The following is a 27,326-nucleotide window of genomic DNA, read 5'->3' as shown; positions in this document are numbered from 1 at the left end:
TCTAGGACATTTTCTCAGCTTTATTAAAGAATAGGTAAGAGCCTAGGAGAATCAAGTTTCTTATTTCCTATTCCTTTTTCATGTAAAAACCAAACCTATTTCTCAGACCTTAGTGAGTTTTAACATTAACTCTAAGTGGAAAGTCAAACAAGCCAATCTATTTGCAAAGTTCTTGGCAAAGAAAAAGGACAGGTAAAGTCAGAAACAGCCACATGCAAATAGGAGTCTTTAGCTCTTGGTTCGTGGCTCAGCTCTGTTCATTGTAGTAACTCCAGCAAATATGCACAATTCACATGCGGGGGCGACTCTTTCAACCATCAAGTGAGAAAACTGGCAAAGGGACCGGCCAGAAACCTTCATTTTCCTGAGAGTGTGACCACTGGATGCCTCTTGGGGTCTTAGCCTCCTTGCCTGTAATATGAGCGCTGGATCAGAGACATGGAAGTGACTAAGGGGTGACTCCCCAACCCAAATGGTGATGATTTAAAACACTACAAAGTCTGAAAAGCTGGTCAATTTAAAAAAGCACCTCCCCGCCTCCAGTGGAAGGACTGAACTCCACCACCAGTGCAGTGCTCCTTGGTTTCATAACTTGAATCCATAGTAAAACACTTCCCCACCCAAAGTCCCTGAGTAGGTATTCAGGAATCTCTGAATGAGTACACTGGTAGCAGGTTTGAGAAAAAAAAAAAAAATAGAAATAATGTCTGATAAGAAGATAAGGCTCGGGTAACCAGGAATGGCAGGAGAGGGATGGAGAGCAGGAACACTGAAAATCAGTCTTGTCCACAACTCCACTATGCACAAGTTCAGCTCTTCCCAGAGCAGAGTCTTCTAGTAGGGAACCCATCAGCCCCCTTGGGAAACTAACAGAGTGCCAGTGAACAGAGCACCTCATTTTCAAGGAGTAGCTCAGGGGTGATCTCCCTACCCCTCGGCTCTCCCCACCTCTACCTCACTTTGACAAGCAGTCGTAACCATTGGTTGGTAAGAATTTAGCAACTGGTTTTCCAGAGAGTATGAGAAGGAAGCCTTGATTGCAGCATTTGCCAATTTCCATGCTGTCCACACTCCTACCAAGGCCCATTATAAGCTATTGATTTGATGTCACTGAATGCAGAGTCCAGAGCAATGCGTTCAATCTGGTGAGGCGTTCCAACCCATTTGATCCAGAAAGGGGAAATTCTTGTTAGGTAAACATACAGGGGCAGGATGGAGAGGCCTGGAGAGTTCTAGAGAGGGAACAAGGTCTAAGACATGTTCCTACCAGCATTTAGTGGTCCCTGGCTCCCTCCAGGGCAGAAGCTGGCCTCCCCAGGACCCCATCCACTGCGAGGAACACTCCCAGCAGAGACAGGCTGGAGAAGGGGAAGGGGAAGGAGACACAGCTCTGGCCTGGGGCCCGTTCTGTGGCTCGCAAAGAGGTAGTGGCGAAGAGGCTTGAAAAATGAAGTTTGGGGATTACCAGCCCAAGTTAATCACCCCTGCCCCTTGGAGCAGCAGGCGCTGGCTCCAGCCTCCCATTTGAGCAAAGCTGAGCCTCCTCATAGCTTGGGGCAGAACTGTCTGGTCCCACTGCAATCAGCCAGGAAACCGAACAAAGCAAGACCCCATCAAGGACAAAGCCCTGAATTATGGTAAATTATAAAGACACAATAATCATTTGCATGTGTGCGTGTCTTACAGTGCACACATCACTTTCACGTTCCTCCACTTCTTTTATTTTCATTTTGATCCTGTGAGGAAGACCAATATGGTTGACAGCAGAGAAGCGGGCAGTGTGCCCTCCTGAGATGGCCCTCGGGTCCTGCCTGGCTCACTCCTCGCCCCCAGACCCCCTTTGTCTCCTCCTTTCAGCAGCTCTTCTCATTCATTCCATCTTGGCAGCAGCCTCTTGTGTAACTGAAACCACAAGAAACTTTGTTTGGCTTTTAATTCAGAAGAAATTCCAGTAACTCAGTTCCCACTACTTAAAAAAAAAAAGATCCAGAGCTGTGCTCTAGAGAATTCGGTTTTTCCCCTGGGCACAAATATTCACAGAAAATGTGCTTCTCCCTCCCTCTCCCCAGGTGTCCCCCCTCTCTGCCTGAAGCCTACTGTGTGCCAGGGAAGCTCAAACATCTGAAACACATTGGCCCCTGGCCCCTCACGCCGCACGGCAGAGTCCCCATCACTTCCGGAGGGCCAGGACTGAGATGGGAGGGGTGGTGTGTTCCTGTTTCAGGGCGGAAGCCAAACAAGTTAAGAGCTGTTGAAAGATTTGCTTGGCTGGTTTCTCTTCTCACCCCGGTACACTGCTCATTTTCGTTCTCGGCAGGCAGGGACCAGAGGAAGCAAGGGTGTGCTCTGTGGGCGACCAGGACCCTGCTTTGGAAAGGAGCAGCCAAGCCAGGGTCCTTCCCAGCCTGCGTGTCTACATCTGCTGTCTGCCAACATGCACACAACAGCCGCTGCCCGGTATGAGTGAGGAATGAGTGACAGCTGGCATAGCAACAACAAGGACTTGACTTGGTAGGTTCTAGGCCCTTTCTATTCAAAGTGGGGTCCAGGATGAGCAATGCAGCCTGCCAGACCCCCACCCTGGAGCTACTGACTCAGAACCTGCACTGTAACAAGGTATTCCTCCTTCAACCTGGCAAACTGTGTACATGGTAAAGTTTGAGAAGTGCTGTAATAAGAAAATGTACTAGTAACATTTCAGTTTAACAGATATTTGGTGGTACCTGCTAAGTGCCAGGCACTGTGTTTGGTGCTGAGAGATGAGGTTCTATATGTGGAATCCCTGCTCCAGTGAATCACTCAGGGTCTGGCATACAGGACTGGCTGGTTTGGGGCAATGACACCCTTGTTGGGAGTAGGCACAGTGTAGACAGGTCGATAGCTTTCCCCCATGGAGGGAAAAAAGTCAGCCTCAGACCTCAGAAGCTTTCATAGCCTGCATTTTCAGTAGACTCCTAGCTGACACTTTGCTACCCAAACTCTTTCCTGCTTCTCTTTTGCCCTCTTATACTGTAAAGACTGAAAAAATCAAGCTACTTTGTCAGCCTCCCTTGAAGCTAGTTATAACAATGTGGCTGAATTCTGGCATTTGCTACTCAAAATACAGTTTCTGGCAGCATTGGTCCAAATTTTGACTATCAGATTCACCCAGATCTACAGTATTCAAATCCTAAATCTTGATGTTTTAATATGATTCTCAGGTAATATCTATGTATAATAAAATCCAAGAAGTGTTATTCTAGGGGGCTTCTGGAAAAGTCTCTTTTTTTGTCAACACAGTGCTGCTGTAGTGTACAGTCCGTAATCCCCTTTCCTTGAATGTGGGTGCAATGCCTGGGACTCTGTCAACCATCTTACAAATCTGAGCATAAACAGGCTTGGTAGGAGGAAGTGGAAGGACATAATGCTCCTTGGTCCTTGATGGTATCTTGAGCTGCTGGACCAGTTCTGAGGTACTTCGAGATTTCTCAAGTCTCCTACTACATGAAGTCCAAAATATTCCTAATCGACACATACTTGAAGTCCTGCAGAATGAGGAAGGGTATGGAAAGAGCAGAGGGAAGGAAAATCCCTCATGAAGTCCTTCCACAGCTGGACTGCGGGTCGTCCCTCCTCTATGACAGGAATTGACTGAGCCTCAAATATTCTCAACAGCTTCTTCAGTGAGCACAGCTGGTGCAGCACTAGGCACCCGTGTACAGAGCGACTCCTTTCCCCTCCTCCTAAGCTCCTGAAGGGGGGCTTTCTCCCTTCTGATGTGGTTGCGAGGGAAGAAGTGGTCATGGTGACCTCTTCCTAAAGTCACTGCCCCAGGCAGGCCTCTCAGGCTCCAGTGGTTTCCCAGGGGTTTGATACTCAGCTTGCCCCAAACTGCTGGTCCTGCCTAACTCCTCAGACCGATTACTTTCCTGTTGGCAAGGAAATCTAAGCATTACATTCTATAAGCCAGGAGCCTACACATCAGGCTATTGAAGGCTTTTTGACTCACAGAGAAACTGATGAATATCAATCCAGCCTCCAAAATGTGATGTTATACAAACCCAGCAAATTCCAGAGTCTTCAAACAATGATCTGTCTTTGGAGACAGAGGGAAATGTCTCAGTCAACGTAAACTATCAAGTACATGTTGGAAAGCTCTGGGCAGGTCTTAAAATAATCACCATTATCAAGATATTAGGTAGATCAGCCTAGGTTCTTCTAAAGCAAGGGAAGGAGGAAGGCAAGGAGGCAGGAAGGAAAGAAGAAAGACAGAAGGACTGTATGGAATTTAATCTTATCTACTACTATCTATAGCTCTTTAGACTGATTACTTCCAAATCACTACAAGGATTGGGATACATCCATATAATGGAATACTACTCAGCAATAAAAAGGAGCGACCCACAGATACATGCAATGACATGGATGACTTGCAAAAGCTTTTTGATAAATTGAAAGCTTAAAAGGCTGAACACTATATATATGATCCCATTTATAGGATGTTTTGGAGAAAGCAAAGCGAGAGGCAAAAGCAGATCAGCAGATGCCAGGTGCTGGGGAGAAGAGTAACTACAAAAAAGGTAGAGATTTATTGGCATGAGACAAAGGTTTTCTACCTTCATAGTGACACTGGTTATGTGATTACGTAAATTTGACAAAACTCACAGACCTAGAGGCATCTGCTTCTGGCCATGATGGGATAACAGGGGCCAGAGTTACACTCTTGCTGAAACAACCAAGAACAACAGTAATAAAAAGAAAATGAAAAAAACATATGACATAATCATTTTCAAGACCCTGGACATCAGGTAACAAAGGACAATGCCTGAGATCCCTGAGATATTATGGGAAAGAGAGAAGGGGAATTCTACTACTGCCCAGCTTACTGCCCCAGTGGAGTTGCCACAACATAAGTAGGGAGCCCAGGGGGAGTTCCGCAGAGGGTCAAGGAGAAAGAACTGAGAGTCTAGCAGACCGAGGTGTCCAGAATCCAGAGAGCACAGGGCGGAGAGTGAGCACAGAGTCCCGCAGAGGGTCCCTTCCCTTGGGAGAGTCAGCCAAATGCTGACTGATGTATGTGCATGAGGAAGCCACCTGAGGCGAGGCTGAGGAAGAACTGTATTAGTTTTTATTACAGTGTAACAAATTATCACAATCTTATTTAGAACAACATATATTTATTTTTTTAAAGATTTATCTATTTATGCATACAAGAGCTGGGGTACAGGCCAGAGGTGTGAGGGGTGAGAGGATTCACCAGAGATAGAGTGGGGAACAGAACAGGCAGATCGACTGAAACACATTGCTGAGGGGAGCAGTGGGCAAGACAGGAGAGGTCTGTAGCGTCATGTGGGTAGCTCCCTGGCCGGGGATCAAACTTGTGCTGCAGAGGCTGAGGATAGCTTTAGAGTGCTGCGTCTTAACCCCTTGTGCCACCAGGGAGGCCCCAAAACAACATACATTTAGTGGGTCAGAGTTCAGGCATGGCTTATGACTTAGGTATGTCCCCTGTTCAGAGCCCCAGACTACAATCATGAGCTGTCCTGGGCGCAACATCATCTGGAGGCTCGCTCTGACTGAAGGCAGACCTCTTCATGCCTATGTGACAACCTTGGGTTCTGGAGGCCACCTTTAGTTCCTTGCCATGTGGGACTCTCCACCATGAGCACTTACTCACTGAGAGCGCAAGAAAACTCCATCTCTGACTGGCTAAGGTGGAGTCTTATAAAATATAACATAATCATGAAAGGGACAGACCATTACCTCGTCCCTAATAACATAACCTGCTCACAGACATGGCAGCCCTTTCCTTTTGCTATATTTTCCTGGTTGGAGATAATCACAGAGCCTGCACACACTCCAGGGGAGGGCACTGGTTACACAAAGGAATGAGCAAGAAAACACAGAAATTACTGAGAGTCACTTTGGGGTCTAGAACTATCCAAGGAAATTAAAGGAAACAATGCACAGTATTTGCACAGAGCTGGGGAAATGCGTGTTCCTACTAACCAAATTATAAAAACTCATGATTCACAGGGCATTGGATGGAGTACCCAAAAGAGACTTGCCTCAGTAGTAGGAAATATTTATCCCTGAACTAAAGGCTGCAATGGTTTTCCCTACCTAATCTTCAAAGCAAGACAGAAAAGGATCAAATTATTTCCAAGTAGTTTAAGTGAGTCCCAAAATAAAGTTCAAGTATATTTAAAACTATTTTGGGTTAATTGAATTTATAAGGATTTTAAATTATCCAAGGTAGAAATGTGCAACATCTGTCATCCAATACAAGGAAGCAGGAAAAATGCAACCCATCTTGGGAGAAAAATCAGCCTAAATTGACCCAGGATGACACAGATGTTAAAATTAGCAAATAAGGATATTAAAATTGCAATCACAACTGTATTCCATATGGTCAAAAGTTAAGTAGAAACATGAAAAATATTTGTAGACTCAAATAGTACTTTTAGAGATTAAAAACTGCAATGTTTGAGATAAAAATTATACTGGATAGATTATGCATGGTCCAAAGAAAAAGATTAATAAACTTGAAGGCATAGTAATAGAAACTATCCAAATGAAACAGAGAGGAAAAAAATCCACTAAAATAAAGTGAAATGAGCACTAGTGATGTGTGTGACAAGCAACTTCATATGTGTGTAATTAAAATTCTTGCAAGAATAAGAAGTGGGATTAATGATTGACAGAAAAAATATTTGTAGAACAATAGCCAAAACTTCACCAAATTTAATTTTAAAAATTCAAGAAACTTAATTTCAGATTCAAGAAGCTTAATAAATCCCAAACACAAGAAACATGAAAAATTACTTGCCACGGCATATCATAATCAACTGCTCAAAACCAGAGATAAAGAGATTAAAATGAATCAGACTATAAAGACATGGCTATGTATACAACTTACAAGAGAGACAGCAGATTTCTTATTAGAAATGATGTAAGCAAGAAGACAGTGAAACAGCAACTTTAAATTTCTGAAAGGAAGAACTGCCAACCTGGAATTCTATAGTAGGTGACAATAACTCTCAAAAATAAAGGGGAAAAATAAAGACTTTTTTTAGACATACAAAAGCTAAAATATTTCCTATAGCATGCCTGTACTATAAGAAATGTTAAAGGAAGTCCTTTAAGTAGAAGGGGAGTAATATGAGATGGAAATAAGGATCTACATAAAGGAATGAAGAGTGTCAAGCAAATATAGGATTTTCTGTAAAAGACCATTTAAACAAAAATAAAAACAATGTTTATGAAGTGCAGAACAAATGCATAAGTAAAATATATGACAATTACTCCAGGCCAGGAAGGGAGAATGTAAGTATACTCTTATGGGTTCCTCTAGATGTTGAAGTATATAATAGCACTTGAAGGCCAACTGTGTTGAACTAAAAATATATGCTCTGAATTCTAAAGCAACTGAAACAAAGAATTTTAGCCAATAATCCAACAAAAGTGATTAAATGGAATTTTAAAATAATCAATGCATTCTCATGTTTCTCCTCATATCATACAAATCTTTGCCTTTTAAAAATAATTCAAAAGGTGGCAGAAAAAAGAAGAAAGAATATATAAGACTAATAGAAAACAAATGCAAGATGATAAACTGAACCATATATTAATAATCATTAAATATACATAATTTGAATATCCCAATTAATAGTCAGAGACCATCTGATCTGATAAAAGCTAGGTGCTACCTACAAAAAATTGATATAAAGTCATAAATGGGTTAAAGGTAAAAGGATGGAAAAAGATGTCAAATATTCACATGAATCAAAAGAAAACCAGGGCAGCTACACTAGTATCAGAAAAGGATAATTTTGGAACAAAGAATACACCAGGTATAAAAATATTTGCATAACAACAAAGGGATCAATTCTTCAAAGATTTATAACAAGTCTAAAGTTTACATACCTATTAACAGAGTTTAAAAAATACATGAAGCAAAACCTTTTCTTTGTAGAAATTGCCATTCTTATTTAAAATTCATACAGAACTGCAAAAGACCTAACAGTCCAAACAACTTTGAAAAAAGAACAAAGTTGAAAGGGTACTAACAATACCTGATTTCAAAACTTACTATAAAACTATAGTAATCAAAACTGCATGGTATTGGTATAAAGATAGACAAATGAGTCAATGGAACAGAATAGAGAATAGAGAAATCGGTCTACACATATATGGAAACTGATTTCCAACAAAAATGAGAGAAAAAAAATAAGCCACAGACTGAGATAAAATATTTGCAAAGCACATATCTAATAAATTAGTACCCAGAATATATAAAGATCTCAATATCAGTCATTGGAAAAATGCAAACAGAAGATATCACCATACCCACATTATGACTAAAATTAAAAGTATTGACGATACTAGGTTTTAGCGAGCAGGGAGAGGGGTGAAAACTATCATATACTGGTGTTGGCAGTGCCAAATGACACTGTACAATCACTTTGGAAAGAAGTTTTTGGTAACTTCTTTAAGAGCTAGACATATACTATCATATGATTACATGATTTCATTCCTATGTGTTTACCAATGAGAAAAAAAAAAAAGCATATGTCCAAAGATTTATATACAAGATTTGTACATAGTGACATAGTCCAAGATTGGAAACCACCCTAACACTCATCAACCGGTGGGCAGATATCATGGTATATTCATATAATATTCGCTCAGCAATAAAGAGGAATAAACCACATGCATGAATCTCAAGATAATGATGCTGAATGAAATAAGACAGTCAAAGCAGAGTATGCATATAAAGATTCCATTTATATAAAACTAGAGAAAACATTCATCTATAGTGACAGAAAAGAGGCAGGGGAGGGGTTGAGCATGGAATTGTAGGCCTATAACATCGGAATTTTACTGCAGGAAAATTATACTTCAGTAAGCAAAAACAACTCTAAAAATAAAGAGCAGATATAAGATCAGGAGAAAACACCTGTGCATCTGGTGACTCCACCCTCTGCTCTATGCCTATAGAATTCAAGGTCAGGTACACTTCTGTGGCCTGTGTGGATGACACCAGCAGCAAGGACAAGGTCCCGGGAATCTGTTCGCTCCACACGGGCAGGGTAGGGAGCAAGGACAGGAAATTGAATTACACCTGGGTCTAGGCACTGGTGGTCAGGCAAGCCCCAATGTGTGCCCAGAGTGGTGGATACACACACGACTTGGTTGTGATTAGATTGCAGGCAGTATCTGTGTCTAATGTAGTATCTGAGGGCCTCTGCTCTGTCGGTGCACGTATAATGGGGACAAGTGCAGGAATCAAGCATTAACAAGCAATAATGAAGCATCAGAGAAAACCAACCCATTTGTGGGGAGCAGCTGGGATGGGAGACAAGAGGAGCCACCTCTGTTAGGTAGAAGAGGCATGATAGAGAAGGTTCCTCCAGCTGTCAGAGACACCCCCTGTTCAAGATGACCAAGGCCTCAGGAAGCCACTGCTGGGGTCCTCAAAAGGAGTGGTGCTGGGGGGTAAACTTTTGGAGTTTACCCAAAACTTCTGGAGTTCATCATAGAAGCCCATAATAGGGTTTTTAGGAGCCCACTGCTCCTGAAGTCTCACTAGATTTCTAAGCAGAGCTGAGGATTCTGAAAGTGTTTTTTTGTTAGAGCAAATACAGAGAAAGTGCTGTTGTGGAGTTGGAGCAGGGTCCTATTCCCACCAATCTTCAGAGCAAAAAAGAGAGGGGTGCATGTGTGCGTGTGTCTGTCTGTCTACCAGGAGGAGAGAAACAGCTAAACTAAATAGTTCTAGGACTTGGCTTGATAAATGAAATCATTAAGAATAACTGTTAATGATAATACCTTCAAGCAATGACTCACTGGGTGCTTGACCCTGTGTTTCTACATCTGGAATGTGGCGAAAATAACAACCACCACCACTTTGTGTGGCATTGGGAGAATACCTAACCCATCAGGCTGCTTCATAAAACATGAAGTGCTATCATGGCAGTTTTCAATATTATTATCAGGATCTGATTTCTGATAGGAAAACTTAATGTTCTCATTTTTTTCCAGTGACTTCGCAGCCCTCGTGATGTGCTAGAAAGAATTCAGGCCATGGCAGAGGTGTCAGAGTTGGCATACCTCAGCAATTTCCCTGAATAGCTGGAGTTTATGTTTGAGACCTTCTCTGGAATCCCTGGTCCCTGTACCCCTGATGCAGGCACCCAGCTTCCAGGCTGCCCTGTTTCATGACCTGCTCTACCCTGAACCAACAGCAGCCCAGCTGAACTTGCGCTTCCACAAACTCCCCACTGCAAACATTTCCTTCTCTCTCCAAGTAATCTCCTTAATCAAAAACTATGCTGTTGGGAGCCCTGTTCTTTTATTGTCCTGCTCTCCACTTTCAATTACTCTGATAAACATACCCATGCTAAGGTACAAAAGCTGCAAATGCCTCCTCGATTCATCTGCCCTGGTTATAGAGCCTTGAGCGTTTTCTCACTGCACATCGCAAGGATTGCCTCCTTGGAGAATCAGGGCAGCTGAACAGGTAGACGTGCATCAACCATTCTTCCTCACGCACTTGGCCCAAAGCATCCCTGCTCTTTTCCTTTCCAGGTAAGATTTTGTTAGAAGAAAGGGTTCTTTGTTATAAAATGCTAATCCCTAAGTGACTCCAAAAGGTAGAGCTACAGGTAGGAACCCAGGGGGGAGTGGCAGATTCCAATCCCAGTACCGGAGTACTCAGGAGGCAGCAAGATGGGTTCCCGTCCAGACTCCCTCGACCGCTGAGTGCCCAGCATGCTCCTGCCCCCGCTCTGCACTTGCGTTTTATTTATCTCTGAATAATCACGTCACTGGGCTTATGGACTTCAGAGTCACCTTCTGATTCTAAAACTCTTATTCCTGGAGACTTCATTATGGGACCTGTCCCAAAAGGACGGGCTGGCAAACACCGCCCTGGGAGATACTGAGCACTCATGATTCCACGGGTGGACTCTTCTCCCTCATCTAAACTTCCAGGGCAATGTGGTGACTCCCTGTCCATCCTGGCCTGATATGAGAGAAGAGGCCGCTGTGTGGTCTGGATGGAGGCACGAAGATCTGGTGGCACTGTAGGCTGAGAGGCATCAGCCTGGGCTCTGGGGTCTCCTGCATGAAAGGTCTAGGAACAGATGCACATGCCTGAGAGCAGATGGAGGTGACTGTCCAGATGGGATCTGGGGCTGTGGGGAGGGGTGAGCTGGATGGAAAGAATGGAGTGGGGAGTCACAGGTGGGACAGGGGGCATGTACCTGTGTGCTGGGGGGGCAGTGGGAATCCAGGAACAGGCCTGGGAATAGAGGTGTGCAGTTCAGGTTGTAGGTTTGCTGGACAATATATAGGGGTACGAACCTTCTGGGAAGACACCAGCTACAAGACAGTCCCCTGCAGGCACATGGCAAGGAGCAAGGGTATCCTGACAGGCAGGCAGGCCTACAGTCACCTCTTTTCCAGACTCTTCTACACACACCATTAACACAGATTGGGGTAAGGAGGGAAAAAACCACGTTTGCTGGGCTCACATGCGTGAGGATGACTGCTAGCTGGCAGGACGAAGATTACATACCAAACGCACTGCAGCAACTAATTTTCAAGCAGATCAAAATAAATCAGAAAACAAAACCATTCTGACAGCAGAGAAATGTGGAAACGTGTTAAGAGGTAATTACAGCCCTTTTCCCCTTGTTTCACCGCATTTCTCCTGCCACGGGTGCAGGCGCTGAATCACAGCTGTCACTCCCTGTCAAGAGGCCTCTGCGCGCTCAAGAAATTGCACAGGGTGTGTGTAGTCAGGGATGCTGCCAGCACGCCTGGCCGCCTGGGGACTCATGTCTACAGACAGAGACATTAGTCCCAAGCTTGACATGAGGATTTGGGGGAGGCAGGCTTCCCATCCCAGCAGCACCGCGCCAGCCAGTCCTGGCCCTGCTCCACCCTCTAGTGCTCCTTTACCCCAAGTCCATCACCTCCTGCTGGAGGAACACCAGCTCAGGGGCAGAGAAGAGCACGGCCTTGGAATCAAACAGACCTGGCCTGGAATTCCAGCTCCACCAGCTCCTTCAGTGGCCTTGGCTAAGAAAGTTGAGGTCTGTAGGCATCAGATTTGCCACTTGAAAACAGGACCTATGAGGCCTGCCTTACTGTTATGGTGAGGACTAGACATCACGCTTACAGGACACCCAGCACCTGCCATGCCGCTCGTTGTTATCATTACGGCCGGCACCTTCGAGGCCAGACTGTGCAGTCACAGATGCCAGAACCCTCTGGCTACATCCATGGAGGATGGGGCGGCACTCAGGCCCTTGGGGACCTCCCCCCATGGGGCAAAGGGACACGTGCCCTCTTTCAGAGCAAGCCTCCTTCTATTGGGTTGTCTTTGAAAACTATAGAAAAAAATTCACCATGACTTTTCTGACAACCCAGTATTACCAAAGAGAATGCTCACAGCTCAGAAGCAGTGATAGACACTCCACAGTTGGATGAATGAGACCAATGGGGGCATTTCTTTTCTTTTTTCTTTTTTTTTTTGGTGAGGTCAGGAAAACTTTATACTCATGCATGAGGTCCCAGAGGGGGCTTTTCTTATGAAGACTGCTCAGGAGAGATGATATCTGGCAGATATCTGGGCTCCTCAGAGCTTTCTGAGATGGTCGCTGGATGTCCAGGTTAGAAATGGGATGGACAAAATGATGACTTGCTTGTAAAGGAGGAAGTGATGGGGGAAGCAGGCCGTGGTCTAAGAGGATGATGGAGATCATCATGGTGATCACTGAGCATTTTCCTCACTGTTCGTCACCATGCCCTGCCTGTTAGCAGCGTCCCCAGCACTCTATGGTCAGTGCGGCTACCCAGCTGATGTTTCTGGGCCGCAAGATGGCCCTCTCCCTCCTCTGTGGCACACGTCCTGTGGTGCCCATTCGGATTTGTGGGCTCTTCCTCTTGCATCCACAGGACATCTTGCAGTGTTCCTTGAATAGCCTCTGTCTGTCTGGGCATTTGTGCCAAGGTACTCCTAGAAGTCTAGAATCTTCTCGTTTCACTTTGATTTGATTCCCACAAAGATGCAGATCCCCTCCCCAGCTCTGAGACAAACGTTCCCAGGGTCCTGGCTGCCATGTTCATCCTAACCAGCACCCAGAGTTGCTCCCTGGACTGCAGAAAGAAACAATCAACTTACAGGGCCCCAGCTTCTTTTTTGTCAATTTCATTTACCCCCCCCCCCCACTAACATGTCCTGGGCCCCTGGGCATCCAGGTATTTCGATTTGAGATGATTAAAAAATCAATTGTGGGTAAATAACCTATAACAATTAAGCTACTATTCCTAAGTCAAATGTCACCTGACTACTATTCCTAAGTCAAATGTCATCTAACAGGGACCTTTAGAAGCTAAAGTGTAACACAGAATGGAAGCGGTTTCTTTTTAGGAGCCAACGCCAGTCTCACTTGCCTATAAATGTATGTCTTTTAGTCGCAGACATACTCTAGTCAGCTCCTGAGCCTACGGATATGTTTTTGACAGAAGAGAAGACACAGAGTCTTCTGGTCAAGTGGAAAAGTGACTTCCTTTCAGGGAAAGATAGTAGTGGCTGCAGCCCTGCCCCTTTGCTACCCTCTCAAATGCACCTGAAATGCCATCATGTCTACATCAGCGTGACCATGCACCCTGAGAAATGAGGTGACACCCATCTTAGAGGGGGCGCACACTCCAATACCAACTGTACTAATTCAACTCCTACAGCACCACGTCCTGGGAATAACTGCCGGCAGTGACTCCTTTCTCTGTGTTCTTAGGAAAGTGTTCAAAATACAGAAGTAAGCCCACAGGTAAAAAGAGATCTATGTGTGGGACCTACTAAGAGTTCCCTGGTGAGGTCAAAGGTTTATAGTGAGGAGGAGTTAAGGTAGGAGGTGAGATGGGAAAGTGATTGAGGTGACCTCTTCAAACAAGCAGACTCCCTGTGGAGTTTTTGATGAAAGGGGAGTATTTGTTCCCCAGTGCTCCACCTCCTCAAAGCCCAGACAAGCACGCCTCATGGTGACCTTGGCCAGAGGTCACCCCGGCTGTGTTATGCACCAAATACTATTCGCTGCACTTCCTACACTTTAAATCATCCAGCCATCCTATCAGAACCTGTAAGGTAGATGCATGATTATTCCTATTTTACAGATCAGGAAATGGAGGAACTAAGGTGTTAAATAACTTTCACCCAGCTAGGAAGTGGCAACACCGGGACTTGAACTCAGGCAGCGACACTGCCTCTGGCAGGCAGGCATTCTCTCTCAGTGCTTCTCCCAGGGTTCAGGGCTGTCTCCATTTTCCATTTGTGTCCAAAAGGGAAATACCAGCTGCAGGGCTGCACCTTGGCCTTCAAACTACAGAAATTTTTTCCACTCAGGACAGAACTGGGAAAGAGCAACAGAAGAGTGGAGGGAAATTTGCATTTCACCCAAATTGGCATTGGAAAGCATGAACTAGATTCCACACACCGCCCTGCCTGGGCCCTTCGAGCCCGGCTGAGCAGCGGCAGCCAGCCGCCTCACAAAGGTTGGAGATGACAAAGCCTGTCTGCCCCAGTACACCATGGGGGAACAGTGCCCCGAGAGATTCTGGCAAGCAAGAGACAGTTACAGGAAAAAGAACAGTGCCTGCCATTACCCCAAACAGTCCCCGTTGTCTTGGAGAGTAAGCCACAGGCCACCAGTCTTTGGCAAAAGGTGTGTCTGGTACAACCCCCACCCCAGGCTCTAGGGACTGACAGTCCCCATGCTGACCCAGCCCCTCCCTCTTGGCCAGGGAAGGAATAATGATCCAGCTTGCCAGATAAACTAATGACTCACATGCTCTCCTCCTCAGGTAGATAAAGACTTCACCCCAAAGAACAATCTGAGAGTGGCCTTAGGGTGACAGAGACATTCAGAGACCAGGAGCCCTTTTGGAGAGATTTTCATGGCCTATCAATGCAAATCTCTGGAGTTCCAATGATTTCCCGCCTCTGCTTCCTGATTCCTGTGCTCCACTGTTTCAGGACCCTGCTGGGCTGCACAGGCAGTCTGTCACTGCAGAGGGCTCACTGTCCCCTAGAGTGCCTGTGGTCCTCAATGAGCCAGGCCTGCTCATTTTCTCTCACTGGGGAACTCAGGTCACTGGGCAAGATGGCTGCCTTGTCACTATTTTGTCAACTTCCAAGTGCTGCAATGAGGATTCATAGACTCACTGTGCTCTGTAAGTGTAGGACACTGTACACAGGTGAGCGCTGTTAAGTGATTCAAGACAAGTGGAAATAAAAGACTCAGCCCTGCCCTCAGGATGCTGCTATTTCACAGAGTATTCTTTGTCTGTGTGGGGATTTCTGAATTCCATCATAGTTTATCCAATATGTTCTGCAAAGTAGACATGCTAGTCTTGGGGTAGAATTATTTGAAAGGGGATAACTTCCCCTTCTCAGGAAGAGCTCTCCAGAATTGGTCAAACTAAACTCATGTTACAAACAAGCTCTGATCCCCTGCTGACTGCCTTGATGCCCTCTCTATCCCTGTCCCTGCTCTTCTCCAACCCCTGCCCCTGCCCTGTGCTCTGGAAGGCTGACACCTCTGACTCCTCTGCTCTCTTGCTTCAGGGTGGTTTGGCCAATGGGAAATTCTAAGACACTGGTGCAGAGACAGAGAGAAGAGTTAGAGCATTTCCTTCCCCACCCCTCAACAATGTGGGCCATGGTCTCGCCAGTGGCCCCATCCTTGCCCCACAAGGTCCAGCTCATGGCCCCTCCCACCAGCTTCAGCTCCCTTCAGGCCCTGTGGTACAAGAGCTCCCCTTTCCTGGCAGCCCTGGGTGCCTGAACTCCCTTGCTGGTTCCCATGTCCCTCTATAAACAGGCCCTTCATGAAGGTCATTTCAGCTGAGTGATCTGTGTAGAATCCCATTCCTTGACCATGAGGCCCACTCTGTGATGCTTAAGCTCTGTGTTAAGTCAAGGGAAGTTTCTAGATAAAATGCAAACTGCCTTGTTTAGAGGCTGTTCCTTGCTTCCCGGAGTGGCTGTGTCCAAACCTATCCTGTGGACGATCACCACACCCTTTTACCAAGTTATGCACAAGACAAAGCATAAAGGACTGTGCAGGATTTCGAATCCAGAACCCAGGCTCAGAATGCCTCCACCCTCAACCTGCGCCAGGTGCTTTAATCTCACTTCCATCGAGAGAGAGAAGACAGCTTTCACACTAAATCGGGGCCATCTCCTTAGACACACATGTATGGTAGAATTCAGGCAGGCTATGCCTAGTTGATTTCTTTCAGCCAGCCTATAAATCAAGCACTAATCCCTATTACTCCTCCTGGCTCCAGGATTAGCATTCCCTCCCGGCCTCCACGGAATGTCTTTTGCATATTGAAGTCATTTTGCTCACTGCTCACCCTTCCCTGAGTAGATGCGGAGGCATTTTGTAACTGTCAGTGTTTTGACAAAGTATGAGTATTTAATCATATGCCCATGACACACCCCTTCCTCCACGACACACGGACTTGCTGGTACCCGCTGCCAGGAGAGAACAGCGGGCAGAGAGCAGGCAAGCTCCAGAGACCCTCCGGACCCTAGGCAGGGGGTGGGGGTGGACTGTGGAGGTGGGGCCCCCCTTTCATAAGACAATCCTGTGCCAGGACAGCGCTCGCCTCCTCTTGCACTTCAAGAAAGGAATGCTCAGGGCCTCCCCGGTGGCGCAGCGGTTGAGCGCTGGGTTGCAAAGCTGCCCGCAGCCTCTGCAGCACTGGTTCGATCCCCGGCCGCAGGGTGAGGGTCCCACATGGCACACAGGCCTCTCCTGCCGCCCGCTGCTCCCCTCAGCAGTGTACTTCGGTCCTTCTGCCTGTTCTGCTCCCCGCTCTGGCTCTGGTGAATTCTCTCACCCTCCCGCGCTTCTGACTGTACCCAGTGCTTGTATAAATAAATAAATAAATCTTAAAAAAAAAAAAAGAAAGGAATGCTCAGCCAGAGTCAACAGAACCACGATTAACTAGGACAGTGAGGACCATCTCGTTCTTTCCCCTGCCTCTTCCGGAACTAAATCATCTTGGGCAGATGGTGTTTCTAGCCACGGTCTTCCTGGGAAACCTACCCCAGTGCTTAGCAACCTTCAGCTCTGGGGCGTCCTCACTCTAGTCTAGCCCAGGGCCCAGATGCTCCAGCCCCAGGTGTCCAGACTCCTCTTGCCACCTGACAGGCGCATCCTGGAAGAAGGGCCTGGAGCACCTCTCTGGGAATGTGGACACCACGACTGACTGTCCCCTCCCTGGGAGCTCCTGGCCATCCAGCAAGGAATATGTGACCTCGCAGCCCTCCACCTCTTCCCACAGTCCTCCCCCCAATGCCTGGTGCCCAGAAGCATTTTCTCTGCTGCCCCCAAACTTCCCTTTCTCAAAAGGAAAACAATTTTCCGAAGCCCAGGGAGTTAATCCATGAAATCCTCTGGAACAAAAGCGGCTGGCCCAGGCCCTGGATAAGTCGATCAACAAACATGCCAGAGCGCTGATGGTTCACAGTGTTCTTTGTTCCGGCCGCGGAGCGTGGGTCTCACTGGATCCGGCCAGTGACCCTCAGCGCCTCAGTTTCACCTCTCTGGCCCTCAGCCCCACTCCTGCCCTTGAAATGAAACTCTCTGCAGAGGGACCGAGCCATCGCTGCCCCCCACAGGCTCTCCCGCTTCCACAAACCACCTGACTGAGATTTTCTGAAGCAAGTCAAGGTTCAACAACAAATGAAAACAAATGGGTCCCTTCCAAGAGCACAGGCTGTTTGGTGTGAGTGGGCACCCCGGGTGGCTGTTATTTGGGAGAGACTCAAAGACCCTAAAACCTGCTTCTTAGACAATAACGGGAGGTACATACAAAAAGCCCTGTTTTTAATACCCACTTTTTGTTTTCCGTGCCATCAATCCTGAGTGGTGTCAGATGCTTGGCGGGCGCCTCAAGACCGAAAGAACAGTCAGGGAAATAGGCCTGGCGAGACCAGCCAGACGTCAAGATTTCCCAAGAATTGCGGAGGGGGAATACCCCCTCCCAGATGTGGCACATGGAAGGAATTCCAGCCGGGCTGGCTCCTTACTTACTGCCCTCAGCTGTCAGAGACATTCCAGGCCCATCCTTGCTGGAGAGGGCAGGAGCACGGAGTCAGGGCTGCCACCCAGGGCCGAGTTCCGAGTCCAGAAGAAGGAGAATGTGGGTGAAATTAGCTTCTCTCCCTTGGTCTCTTCCAAGTTGCAGTGGAGTAGCCTTTCAAGTTTATTCTTTCCCTCAGTTTCAGTTCTTATCTGAAAAACTGGCACTATAATTGCCGTTGGAGGACTATAGGATACAGTCTGTTTTTGTGGGTGGTTCAGGTGCCCCCTTGGCTTGTCCGGCCCACACCCTGTTGTTACCAAACTTACAGAAAGTTCTAGCAAGTATACTATTCAACAGGTCTTATTTCACCTATTCCTTGCTCTGTGACCTTGGGTACATCTCTTGGCCTCTCTGGGCTTTGTCTGACTCATATTTAAAATAGGTTAATAATCTTCTGCACTTTAGGAGATTGCTAGAAGGATTAAAGGAGAGGGTGTGAGTAAAGTCTGGAGTGCCCTTAGCTCCACGAGCATCTCTTGAGCACCTACTATGTCCAGGTGCGGTGCTGGGCTGGGGGAGTCAGTGGTAGGCAACACCCACAGAACCACGGCTCTCAAACAGTTTGTTTCCTCTGGAAACAATGAAAGTCCACACCGAGTAATAAGTGCATGTACATTCTGCTCTGTTCTATGGGGGTTTGTGTAGGAAGGACGAAGGGCACAAAGCAATAAATAATAGATGCTCTTGTTACGAGCAGGAACCAATCCATGTTTCCTTAGCCCTCGATTTACAGATGAGTGAAGAGAAACCTGGAACAGCTCAGTACATTTCCCCAGGTTGTGCATCCTGAGGGAAGCACTGGGATCCGAACCCAGACCTGCCTAGCTGCACAGCCCTTGCTCTTCCCTCCGTGTCCCGTGGCCTCCGCGCATGATACTGATATGGAACCTCCCCTTCAGCCCCCAAGGGCTTTCACCTGATCTCACCAGAGTCTTACGGCGTTTCTGGAAGAGGGAGGACTTCCTTTTTGCCTACAGGGAAACTGAGGCCCAAAGTCACTCAACACGCCAGACCAGGCCTATTTTTTACTACAGGACCACACCAGTTCCTGCTTCTATTAGAACCCAGTGTGCCTTCCAGGGCCTCAGGTCCACAAGGAGAGCAGGGGCATAAACACTCCTGCCAGCCCCAGCGAGCAGCCGTGAGCATCCCATGCCCCATCCAGCAGGTGAGCAGAGAGCCTCAGTGCGCAGGAGGGACACTGCAGATGGAGCGGCAGGGCAGGTGTCCGCGGCCCGCCGCACTGCCCTGCATCGCTATGCAGTGCTCAGTGACTTTCAGGATCTGGCCAGTTGCTGGTGCCTCCAGCTTGGAGCTCCACGCAAGATAATAAGGCCATATGCGCCCACCGCCAGCCCTCCCAACAGCCTCAAGAGCCACGCAGCTCAGAAGCATTATTCTGGAGAGAGAGGGAGGGGGAAAGTGAGACAAGTTTGGGGAAAACTGGAGCTTTGGGGCAGAGCATGTGCTTCTGCCTAATAACACGCCCATGGCCCCCCACACCTGCCTGCTCCTCCCAGGCAGCCTTGTTTTCTGAGCTCTTTGATAGCAGGAGAATTGCTGCTCTGTGTCCACAGAGCTCAGGGATGAGACACTTATCTCCTCAGACTGTTGCGGTGCAGCGTGGGTGTTTTGATGTCCTTACCGCACGGACAGCAGAGCGCATTGGAGGGAGCAGCGACACTGAGATAAATAGCACAGGAGCCTTTAAAATACACAGGAACAAGAATCACAGAATGTCCCAGTTGGGGGTCCCCAGAGATTGCCGGCCCACCCAGTATTCTTTTCTGCAGGAGTGGGGAGAGAGCAGGCCAGGGGGACGGTGTGAGCAGGCACAGAGGAGACTCACACAGGCATCTGCCTTCTCCTCTCCAGGCTAATCCCACTGCACCAAAGCTCTCCGCTCTGGACTCTCCAACAGGAGGACGGTGGTAGAGAGGCCCAACCTCACCCTGCGTCGGCAGGTAAGATGGTCCCGTGGGGAGTGTCATTCTGCAGCCACACAATGAAAAGGGGTTGACTGACTGTTAAGAAGGAGCAGGGATGTGGAGGGCATGATGGGTAGACAGGCGTCACTGATCCTTGCCAATCTTCCATCTGCCCCCATCCATCAGGTGGAGGTCAAAAAGAACATGACATGGGACTCCCCAGTGGTGCAGTGGTTGAGCGCCGGGTTGAGAAGCTGCCCGAAGCCTCTGGGGTGCCGGTTCAATCCCTGGCTGCTCGCCGGCCACCGGAGGAGGGTCCCACATGGCGCGCAGACCTCTCCTGCCGCCCGCTGCTCCCCTCAGCAGTGTACTTCGGTCCTTCTGCCTGCTCTGCTCCCCGCTCTGGCTCTGGTGAATTCTCTCACCCTCCCGCGCTTCTGACTGTACCCAGTGCTTGTATAAACAAACAAACAAACAAACAAGTAGTTAAATAAATCTTTCAAAAAAAAAAAAAAAAAAAGAACATGACACAAGGCAGAGGGGGCATGTTGCTCCCTTCCTTGCCTTGGAATGAAGCACAAGCACCTGTGTGTTCAGCTAAGGACCTGGCCCAGGATTTTCACTTGAAATGGGAGTTGAGCTAAAGCTGGTTTGCTGGTCCCAACTTTGTAAGTTTCTGACTTTTTTGGGGGGGGTGGGGGATGTGGGAGGAGAGAGGTGAAAGGGGGGGGGCGTTTTTCCCCTAGAGAGGCAGCCATTCATGATTATTAGCAGTTCCCTCCCGGACTCTGTGTGAAGGTCACTCTCACTCTACCGGCTTCCGGAAGGGCCCAGGGCCTCCCACCAGGCCTGCAAAGATGCTGATCTTCAAACTCACTGTCCTGGAATCCCTGGTATTATTGCTTAATTTACCAGGTCACTTGAGGGTAGGAATGACCTCAGCTCATCAGGCAGGCGTCCTGGAGCTGATATTTAAGGAGAAATCCAGAGGCTTAAGAAGTAGTCAAGAAAAATGCGGTTAAGACAATTGGAAGGACAGAGGGATTGGCAGAGAACAAAAGGGACCGGACCGGCGTGGGCTTGGGCAGGCCGCGGGAAACAGCTCTGGGGTGGGGAGGGGGACGGACGCTGGCGGAAGGAGAGGAACACCTTGGCACAGAGCTAACTCTACACCCACCGAGGAGGGGCTCGCCAAGCCAAAAGTCGCACCGTTAATTTCAAGAAAGATATTTCTTGAGGAAGTTCTGGCTGCCAAGGAATCCATGCCTCATCCAATGGAGTAGCCAGATTGCCAAAAGGGCTGAGTGACCTCAGCACTGCCAATCACTCTAAATCCTGATCTGGCAGCAAAAAGTCCATATGGAGGAGGGTCAGGGAACAGGAAGAACTGTGAGCACATCGTCATCTCGAAGCCACCGAATTTGGTTAAATGCTCTCTGGCTGGCATGGTTGCAAGGGTTACACTTAACCTAGGTCACTTGCCCTGGGTCATGAAGCTTCTAACTTGGACAAGTCACACGATCACTCTGCAGCTCAGTTCCCTCCTCTGTAAGAAGAGAGGATTGGACAGGATCCTCTCTACGTTCCTTGTCAATTCTAACATACTGCAGGCCTAATCAGGGACTTCCCATCTGCCAGTTCCATCTCCTAGATAACCACAGTCATGTGTGGACAGGCCAGGAGAACAAGGCCAGAGGCTCAGCTGGGGAGAAACAGCCTGCCTCCACCTCAGCAGGCCCCCCACAGCCCTTGCAAAGAAGGTCAGTCCTAGGAAAGGTCACAATACACTGTAGTCCATGCCTGTTCCAGCAGGCTCACCCTCCTGACAACCCGGGAGGCAGCTGTGTTCCAAGTGAGCCTTTGAGAACAGTCTCCTGTTGCCCTTGGGAGCGCTGACAGGGAGGAGAGGCTGTCCTGTGACTGCTCACTGCTGTCTGGGTCTAGGCCCAGGGTCTGAGGCTGGTTCTGAAATGTCCTCTCATCTATCATTTGGTCTAGGGGTAGGACTTGGCTCGGAAGGGCTGCTGTTCCGTTTTCTCCTGTGCCCTTCTCAGGCCATTCCTCTGACCCGCCTGCCCCAACTGGGCCCTCTCCAGTCTTTTTCTTGGCATGTCCACCAGAGGATCTCAAACTTAACAAGTCCAAAACCCAATTCCTGAATAACCCCCCAGTATTCCTTCCCATCTTCTGTCCATTTCAGATCATGACTATCTCTAGCCTTCCAGTTGCTCAAGCCAAGAAATTTGGAGTCAATCTTTACGCCTCTTTCTCCCACACCTCATGCCCAATATGTCCACAAATGGTTTCAACTGTGCTTGTAAACCATATTGAGAATCCAGCCACTTCTCTTCACCTCCACTGTTACCACCCTGGTCTAAACTACTAACTCTGCCTCCTGGATTCCAGATCTAGCCTCCTGCCTGATCTTTGTGCTCAAACCAGACCCAGCACCCTCCACCTTCTATTTCTTTTTAAAAATATAGATAGATCACGTCACTCCTTTGCTTAAAATCCTCCATTAGCTTCACACATCACTTAGCATAAAAGTCATAGTCATTGCAATGACCCACAAGGCCCAGAGTGTTCTTCTCTTATTCCTCAAAGGACTCATTGTGTTCCAGCCACACCTGCCACCTCTCTGCTCTTCAAATACACCCCACCTCAGGGCCTTTGCACCTGCTTGTCCCTCTTTCCTTGAATGCCCTCTCTCCAGACAGCGACAGGATTTACTTCCTTACTTCCTACCTACAGGCCTTTGCTCAAATGTTGTCTTCTCATTGAGACCTTCCACAATCTGACTATTAAAAACCATAATTTCATTCTAAAGACCCCTAGCCCATTTCCCTGTAGGATTCACCCTCTATATCTAATACCAGATATTTTATTATTTTTCCATTATTTTCTCTTTGCCTTCATTTCTCTTTGCCTCCCATGAAAGTTGACTCTTCTCAGAGGCACTAATATAATAACTGGTGTATGTACAGCACTGCCTGACACATACAGGTACTCAATAAATATTTATTGAATGATCGTAATTGTACCCTGCAGGCACCCAGAGAACATTAAAAAATCAAGGGCCATGTCTACCATGTGTTTCTGATTTTTCACTTTCTGTCATTCTCTTGCCCCAGCTAACTTTCTAGACTCTTACCTTTTGTCCCATATTTTAGATACCCGAGCCCCATCCTGGGAATATGAAGCATCACTCTGGCTCCTGGCTGCCTCCTGGCCTTCCCCACCAGCGACCTGTCTTGCTCTGACTCTGCCCTGAACAGACAAGGACCAGCTCTGATGGTGGATGCTAGCACAGGTCAGATTCCTGGTCCCGGTTCCTGCCCTTCATCCTCAACCTATGGCCTCATGCACTGCAGGTGCCAGGGGCACAGGTGCGGGCCACGAGAAAGATGACATCACTGCAACTGCCAATCTGAGCCCTCACTCTGGTCGGTCAGGGTGCCTTTATTTTTGCCTTTGATGAGAGACAAGGGAGGAAACAGATTGGGGACTCAAAACATACCAGGTGTTTAATAGATGGCTAAGTGAAAAGAGTTTCCAAATCACATGCCAACACAGCAGCTTGCTACAGCGTTCAGCCCACTGCTTGCATTATGGCTTTTGGACTCAAAGAAAGGCCAAGGGGAAGGTGGCAGGGAATGCCAGCTGCTTGTCACATGGTGTGCAAGTCTCCTGATGGGGCCAAGTCCTGAGCTCTGCCCTGCGCCGCCTGACCATCCACTGGGGTGGGCTGACGCGTTCCATTGCCAGCACCCGGGTGGGCCTTTGCGATCCTGCCCATTCCCTCCTTACCATGACTCTACTCTAAAAAACTAAGCTCTGGTCCTGGCATTGACTCCCCTAGTGACCAGACTGACTCCCTCATGAGGACACCCAGAAGACAAACAAGATGATGAAGTGGCAAGAGTTTTGCCTCCTATGTGACTCCCACTGAGCTGCATTCCCATATTAGTACGTGTGCACACATCCAGGCCTGCAGCCTGAAACACATCCAGGCACTTGCAGGGCTCTCCCTGGCCAAAAGAGAGGCCGTGGGGCTTCTCTGCAGCAGCAGCAGAGGTGCCTGCTGGCTGTGTGGGCTGCGTGAGGACCCTGTAGGAAGCAAAGCCTGATTCTCTTTTAGAGTTCTGCCTTATGTGTATAGAGAGAAGGCCTCTGACACTACGTTTCCTAGCTAGTAGTGGTGTGTGTAACCATAATTTAGTATTTGGTGATTACAATGGGCACAGTAGTATATTAAATACATCATGAGTTATTAATGCAGCAGTTCTCAAAGTGTACCCTAGAGAGCCCCAGAAGGGTCCCAAAATCCTTTCTAAGTGTCCTGTGAAGTCGAACTTTTCCTAGGATTTCTAAGACATTCCCTGTTTTCACTCTGATGCACTCACAAGTATATAATAGAGCTTCCCAGAGGCTATATCATTGTACAGTGTGACAGTGCCATAAACTGAGTGACAAGGCAGATACTACAATCCACTGTCTGCTACTAAGCCAAACAGTAAAGAAATATTAAAGATATAAAGTTTCTTGCAAAATTTTGTTTTAGAAAGTAATTATTTTTCATGAAAGTTATGTTGATGTTAATGTCATCTTTTTAAATGACTTTTTACTTTCTTTTTTTTAGATTTATTTATTTATTTTATACAAGAACTGGGGTACAGGCCAGATGCGCGGGAGGGTGAGAGGATTCACCAGAGACAGAGTCGGGAACAGAACAGGCAGACCAACGAAATACACTGCTGAGGGGAGCAGCAGGCGCACTTACTAGAAAAACCTGATGGGGCAGGCTTCAAAAGTGAAATCACCAATTTTAAAGTCCCACTTGGCAGTTCTGATCTGTTCTCTGGTGCATGGCCCAGGAATCCGCATTTCTGATAGGTTCCCAGATGATTATTTTTATGTTGCTGGCTCAAGAGCACATTTTGAGAACCAGTCCTTAAAGCTACCTTTCCTGGTATCTTTGTGGGCCCTGATGTTTAATTCTCTCCAGAGGCAAGAGAAGGGGGGATAAAAGGTAAAGGAAATATTGAGCTATCTGATTTCCCCTAGGTCCATGTAAACACCTCCTGATAGGAAAAGCCATCAATGATGGAATCACTTGTCTCACCGATTTTTTTATTTTTTTTAAGATTTATTTATTTATGCATACAAAAGCTGGGGTACAGGTCAGAGATATGAGGGTGGGGAGGTAAGAGAATTCACCAGCGACAGAGTGGGGAACAGAACAGGCAGGCTGACTGAAATACACTGTTGAGGGGAGCAGCAGGCGAGACAGGAGAGGTCTGCTGCGGCATGTGGGTTGCTCCCTGGCTGTCCGGGGATCGAACTTGTGTTGCAGAAGCTGCGAACTGCTTCATAGTGCGGTGCTTAACCCCTTACACCACCAGGGAGGCCCTCACCGATTTTTTTAATTTAAAGGTATACAAGTTAATTTATATTGAATCCATAACAGTACTTTATTAGTCCATCTCTCATAACTACTTTTTAAAGGGCTTTTTGCCTGTTTTCCCTCTCTGAAAACTTAAAAATTCATTTTAATGGAACAAACCTAACCAGAATTTGATCAAAAATATACAGGAGGGCCTCCCCGGTGGCGCAGCGGTTGAGCGCTGGGTTGCGAAGCTGCCTGCAACCTCTGCAGCCGGTTCAATCCCCGGCTGCTCCCCGGCCACCGGAGGAGGGTCCCACATGGCGCGCAGACCTCTCCTGCCGCCCGCTGCTCCCCTCAGCAGTGTCCTTCGGTCCTTCTGCCTGCTCTGCTCCCCGCTCTGGCTCTGGTGAATTCTCTCACCCTCCCGCGCTTCTGACTGTACCCAGTGCATGTATAAACAAAACAAACAAACAAATAATAAATAAATAAATAAGACATGCCTCTAGAAAATTAAAAAAAAAAAAAAATATACAGGGACTTCCTTTTAAGGGCATGATGCTCATGCATCTATAATAATAAATAAGATAGAAAATATTCAAGTCTCTTAAAGTATGAGTCATGAAATTGTGAGGGAAGAGATTAAAGTGATAATGAGCTGCTTGGAACAGGCAGCACAGGCAGTGGAGGGAACACCAGATAGAGTTGGACATGAACCTGCAACTCAGTCCCAGCTACCACATCAGGTTCAGAAAAAATCTTAATTTTTATGGACTTCAGGTTCTACATGTGTAAGATGAATGTAATAAAAACTTCCTCAAAAGATTGTCATGATATAATTGAAATTGAAATTCAAAAATAATTGAAATTGTTTTACCTCCCATCATTTTTAATAAGGACTTGAGAGTTTTTACCTCTTAAAAACAGTTGAAACAAAAATGGCAATTCCAAAAAATTAATAAGTAAAATATGGTTTTTCAGAAAACAAATATTCCAATAAAAAACACAAGCAATTATTCTGACTAATCACAAATGCTTGTCCAGGTTTCCTGGCAGTTCAGCTGAAGAAAAAGATCCATAAATCTCATTATCTCATTAATTCAGAGAAGAAATAAACCAATTTCTTGAAGCAATTAAATGAGATAATGTATGTGAAAGCTTTCAGAAAACAACCAGAAAGAAGATGTCATAATTAAGGTTCAGGGAAGAGGTGAGGTATGAGCTCACTCTTATGCTGGGATAGGAAGGCCCAAAACACATCAGGTAATAGGATTTTATGCAAAGAAACCCTGCCTGTATCACCTGTCTCTTCCCTTTGGTTTGATTCTGAAAGAAATCTCTGCCCACTGTAGACTGGGCAAACAGCTACTGAAGGGAGATTTAGGATCCTTTCAGAAGAAAAGTTGAGAGTATAATGTTTTGAGCCATCTGAAAATGCCATTTCTATAGGGCGAAAAATGTCAAAAGTCAGTAATTTCACATGAGTTAGTCTAAGGGTAAGATTAAGTGAAGTGGAAGATGAGAAATGAGGGAACCAGTATAAAGAATATAAAAATTCAATACCTTCCTTGCTGTTCTAATAATTAGAAAGAAAATGCTGAAGACTAGAGAGAAAGAATAAGTTTTGAATTCCACTGACTGAAGCCTGAGAGAATCTGGAGGGGAACAAGATATTAATAAGTGATGAAAAGTTGTAGAGGCAGGACCTGTGTGAGGGATGTGGGTGAGCAGGGCTGACATGCATACACACCAGTCTCCTGCCCCCTGGACATGTGGGTGGACTACATTTCCCAGTCTCCCTTGCGGACAGATGTGGCCACATGTCCTCTGACCAATGGAATGTTAGCAGAAGTGACAGTCACCACTTC

General features: G+C 46.9%; 1 protein-coding gene across 7 annotated transcripts in view; it reads right to left on the bottom strand.

The window, feature by feature from the left end:
* Nucleotides 1-27,326, bottom strand: part of CACNA1C (calcium voltage-gated channel subunit alpha1 C) — a 561,196-nt gene that overhangs the window by 352,763 nt on the left and 181,107 nt on the right. The window lies entirely within an intron of this gene.

This window comes from Talpa occidentalis, unplaced genomic scaffold (genome assembly GCF_014898055.3).
Source record: "Talpa occidentalis isolate TD23 unplaced genomic scaffold, MPIMG_talOcc4v2.1 talOcc4.16, whole genome shotgun sequence".
Taxonomy (NCBI): domain Eukaryota; kingdom Metazoa; phylum Chordata; class Mammalia; order Eulipotyphla; family Talpidae; genus Talpa; species Talpa occidentalis.
This window is presented reverse-complemented; position numbering and strand designations above follow the sequence as displayed.